The sequence below is a fragment of the Ovis aries genome, chromosome 13, assembly GCF_016772045.2.
Source record: "Ovis aries strain OAR_USU_Benz2616 breed Rambouillet chromosome 13, ARS-UI_Ramb_v3.0, whole genome shotgun sequence".
NCBI lineage: Eukaryota > Metazoa > Chordata > Mammalia > Artiodactyla > Bovidae > Ovis > Ovis aries.
The window spans coordinates 56,163,798-56,168,940 of record NC_056066.1 but is presented as its reverse complement, the minus strand read 5'-3'; the positions used below and the strand labels follow the sequence as shown (position 1 = coordinate 56,168,940).

The 5,143-nt window shown below is 48.9% G+C and overlaps 1 non-coding gene across 1 annotated transcript; it reads left to right on the top strand.

Annotated features, from left to right (window-relative positions):
- The first annotated feature begins 4,745 nt into the window (after positions 1 to 4,745).
- TRNAC-GCA (transfer RNA cysteine (anticodon GCA)) lies at positions 4,746 to 4,817 on the top strand. The gene has a single exon. It is a non-coding gene; the product is annotated as a tRNA-Cys (tRNA).
- Positions 4,818 to 5,143: the final 326 nt, after the last annotated feature.

Sequence of the window (5,143 nt, the reverse complement as noted above, 5' to 3'; positions counted from 1 at the left end):
ACTCCTGGAATTAGTTTCTGCCGAGTGTTGGCGGCTGGGGGAGGGGAGCAGAGAATTAGATCAGGAGCTTCAGACAGGAAGCTGGAGGAGTGGAGCCCAGTCCTGGGAAAGTAGAGTGTGTCTCTAGCAGCAGCTACCTCTGTGGGACAGATGACTTTCCCCAGAAGTCAGGCCCTGCCTTCCTGCCAGGATCTCAGATACCGTGAACTTGACACCCCAGCTTAACATCCTCTCACCCAGATAAGCTCTGGGTAATGGCAGCTCTATACTTATTAATAATACTGTTATCATTATTAGTGATAGAAACCAGGTGATGTTTGTTTACTGAGGGCGTTGGTGCCAGGTGCTGGTGAGGGGGTGTCTGGCAGCTAAGAGCTTAGAGGGGTCTGGTTCGTTTTCTTAAGAGGTCAGATGGGAGACTCACTCATCACATACCTGCTGGGCTGTGTCCTGTGTGAATGGTGTCCCCTACAAGTGAGATGTGCAGCTGCCTGGTAAACAACTCCAAGGACACCCCTGGGAGAGGAACATAGAGAGGGCCTGGAGGGACTAGGTGGCCCCTGGGGAAGCCTTCGGGGAGCCCTGCTGAAATCAGTGGGCAGAAGGAGGAGAGATGATAAAGACTGAGAGGAAGCAGATAAAACGGAGCCAGAGTGCTGCCTCCCTCCCGCCTCTTCCCTAGCTCTCATCCCCTCATATATGGAGGATGATGTGTACACACACACACACACACACACACACACACACAGACACACACACAGACACAGACACACAGACACCCACCCACCCACACACACACACCCACACACACCCACCCCCACCTGTGCTTGGCGATCCGGGATGGTTGTTTGTTGCTATGCTGATCAGAAACTTGATGTCTGAAAACTCGAATGCTCTCCTTGGAGTCACTTTTCCCTCCTCCTCACTGAATCCCGCCCCCCACTCTCTGCACTGTCTCACAAAATGGACCCTCTGCACACACCCCTGCAGCCTCCCTCACCCCACATCTCTCCTCTTGTCTCCTCGCTGGAGGGCAGCTCCTGTGAGCTGCCTCACAGGGGCGGCTGTGCCCTGTGTCCTGCCCCTGAGACGCAGGGCAGAACTGTGGCCCAGCAGTGGCAGGAGCATGAGGTAAGGGCTAAGCTCTCACCACACAGAAAGGGCAAGCCTTTTAGGGCCCCCCCCCGAAATTCAGACCCAGGAGTTTCTGCTATAACATTACCCATACAGTCTTAAAGGCTTCCCACGTGGCGCTAGTGGTAAAGAATCCACCTGCCAATGCAGGAGGCGTAAGAGATGCTGGTTCCATCCCTGGGTTGGGAAGATCCCCTAGAGGAGGGCATGGCAACCCCCTCCAGTATTCTTGCCTGGAGAATCCCATGGACAGAGGAGCCTAGTAGGCTACAGTCTATGGGGTCTCAAAGAGTCAGACACGACTGAGGTGATGTAGCACACGCCCACAGTCTTAAAAGCCTGTCACATGAAATCATGCACTGAAAATAAAACCAAACAACATGCGCGCATGTGCTTATTTCCTCCTCCAGGGGGTCTTCCCACCCAGGGATCCAACTCTTGTCTCTTTCAAGAAATCTGCTGCATCGGAAGGTGGGTTCTTCACCACTTGTGCTCCCTGGGAAGCCCAAATCAAACACTTGAAAACAAATAAGGGCTATGGGTAAAAAAGGTTTAGGACAGATCACTCAAAACCTGTGGATCTTTGTTACCAAAGCACTCCAGAAAAATAACAAATGCAGTAAAACCCTAACCCCTTTCAATTTAGAATCATGGTCAGAGAAGCCTTCAAGCCTTAAACTCCCTGCCGGTGCTTCCTTCTATGACAGGTAGGTCATGGGGGGTGTTCACTTTGAATAGAGATGATTTTAAAATGAAGATTAAAAGCTGAGACAGGCCTGCCTTTTTATATGGATCTGCTGTCCTATGGGAGAAATGGCTGCAGTTTCTGCTCATGGATGTGAATATTCTCCTAGTAGCTGGATGGGCGGGGAGTGGAGTGGCTCTTGAAGCAACTAACAGAGTCACTGCTTGCATTATAGGAAGGTATTTCTAGGGCTTTTAAGCACTTTTTTAAATTGATGAGACTTGCTTTTCAAGTGGGAGAAAGCTTGCCTCCGATCGCTTCAGACTATTGCTGCGCTTGGGGAAACTGTGAGAGTGGACCTCAGAGGCCCACCTCACACCTCGTCCCTCCTCTGACAATAGCTGAGTTAGTTCTTGGCAAGTAACCCGAGTGGCTACAGTACCCACCCGCTGCTAACCCTGGCAGAATAGGGCTGCCTTCCTATCTTTGTGCTCAGAGGGGACTGACTTCAGGCTCTCAGGACCTTCTGAACAAGGCCCATGTTTTCATTTTCCACCTGCATGGCAAGTTCCATGGCTGACCGTGCCTCTGACCTATCTTGTTGCCCTCGCCAGGGGGCTGACAGTACATACAGTAAGAAGCGGGGCCTCACAAAGACTGTCCTCCTTCAGGACAGCAGCAAAAGAGGGGAGTGGGCTCCTCCTGCCCATGTCCCCATGAGCCCAAACCAGTCAGGCTGAGTCTTCCATCAGAACCCTCTCTCTGCCTCCAGCGTTCCTGCCTAGACCGACTTGGCCCCTCTACCCATCACCATCATTGCAGCCAGGGTGTCCCTTCATGGGGCAAACATAATCACAAACTCCTGGCCTAAACCTCCCAGTGGCTTTGCATTTTCCTTACGAGAAATGATGAGACGTCGAGGCACTTGCAAGGCCCATCTGCTGTGCTTCTTGTCCAGCTCACGTGTCTCCTTATCCACCCCACACATGCTCAGGCAAGATGGGCTCACTTAGTTTTACCAGCTCCTGCTCCTCCTTCTCTCTTTGCCCTCCTTTTCATACATGTAGGTCCCTCTGCTAGGTGGACCTGAATCCCTGAAGATGCTTATCCAGTCTCAAGCTTTGCCTGGAACCACACCACTTCCAGAAGCCTCCGTGATCCCATGGGCTGCATGAGTCTAGTACCCGTGGTCGCAAGGCTGTGTGTCTCTCTGCCTCTCCCGATGCCTGTCTCCCCCCCGGCTCCAGGAGGAGAGAACCATGACCAATACCGTCAGCACTGCCTCGTCAGTACTTGAACCATAACAGTAAATTATGCTCAGTGAATGTCTACACCTTCAGTGAGAAACAAGGGCTCAGAAGCTCATTAATGTAGGGAGGTACCCACTCTGCCTAAGAAACCTTCAATTTTCAGATATAAGACACATTCCAAACATATCAAGGTGATCATGTGAAAACAGGCAAGAAAAGCTTACCAGGATCTTGAGACAGGAAGTCAACTTCTCTGGGCTGTTCAGGTCAGCAGGGAATGTGAATCCTTGGTGCTGGGGATGAGCATCACTCGTATCCTTGAACATTCAGTCCTCAGTCCACAGAGAATCTGTAGGAGAAACAGATATGGGTTACTTATGGTCAAATACCTCCAGAAAAATTACATGCTTGGCAATTTAAAATGCCTTTTTCTTTTTCTTTTTTTTTGCCCCCAGTGTAAAAGCAATACATCCTCATTAGATTTCTGCAGCATTTCAATGTTTATGTGTTCTGTAAAATGAAATCCCCTCCATTTAATTCCCCACATTCTCCAGCAGCTTTTTTCTCTGTAGGTATGTGGTAGTGCCTCCTCATTATTTTACAAAATTGAGAGCAAACAAAAACAGCTTGCTTCTTTTACTTAACAAACTGTGTATTCTCTCTAAATTCATATCAACCTCATGCTTTTCAACTTTTCTCTGTTGTTTGGGAAAAATGAAATGACCATAGTTTAATTAGTATTGGTATTGATGTTAATATGGGTGTTTCCAATTCTTTACATTTACAAGCCATACTGCAAAGACCATTTAAAAAATATGTGTTTGCCTAGCTGGGTGACAGTTTCTTTAGGATAAATTTCTTCCTAGAAATAGGATTCATGTGTCAAATAGCACGAATATTTTAAATATTAATTGACAATCCAAATTACTTCTCACAAAAAGGTTGTGAAAAATGGACACTTAACAAACTGATACTGAAGCTGAAACTCTAATACTTTGGCCACATGATGCGAAGAGCTGACTCACTGGAAAAGACCCTGATGCTGGGAAAGATTGAGGGTAGGAGGAGAAGGGGATGACAGAGGATGAGATGGCTGGATGGCATCACTGACTCAATGGACATGGGTTTGGATGGACTCTGGGAGTTGGTGATGGACAGGGAGGCCTGGCATGCTGCGGTTCATGAGGTCGCAAAGAGCTGGACATGACTGAGCAGCTGAACTGAACTAACTCAACAATCTATGGGAACTCACAGCAGAAAGGATGCTTTTAGATGGAAGTGATGGAAAACCCAACTCAAAATGATTTAAACGAAGTGTACTGGATCGTGTGAGTTTGTTGTAAGAGCTTCACAGGTAGCTTCAGAGCCAAATTGCCTTGGGTTCCCAGCTCAGCTCTGTAGGCTGCTGTGTTTGTCTTATTGTCAGACAGATCCCTCCTCATGGTCACAGGAAGGCTGCCAGTAGTGACTAGGTCATTAATACACGGCTCAAGGTCCACATCAGGGGAATAGAGCTTCGAGGAAACACTCTCATCAGGCTCCTACTCTGGTGTGGTTCACACGCTCACCCTGGAACTGCTCAGTGTGGCCAGAGCAATGTGACACATAGGCTGGTTTAGCACAGGGTCATGTGTCAGCTTAGGAGATGGATTAGTGTAATCCTTATACCTAAGACTTCCCTGGTGGCTCAGATGGTAAAGCGTCTGCCTGCAATGCAGGAGACCCAGGTTCGATTCCTGGGTTGGGAAGATCCCCTGGAGAAGGAAATGGCAATCCACTCCAGCACTCTTGCCTGGAAAATCCCATGGATGGAGGAGCCTGATAGGCTACAGTCCATGGGGTCGCAAAGAGTCGGACACGACTGAGCGACTTCACTTCACTTCACGTGTTTTAGCCCTCAGGCTGGGTATAGCTGGAAACAATGCCCACGCTGCCGCAGTGGGCAGTGCCATAGAGAAATAGCATGTATCCTCAACCTGTCCTGCACTCAGAGGTGCCCTACGCTTGGTATACTGCTCTGCTATTATCATGCTGTTCTTAACGATTGTTAAACAAGGGACCCCATGTTTACATT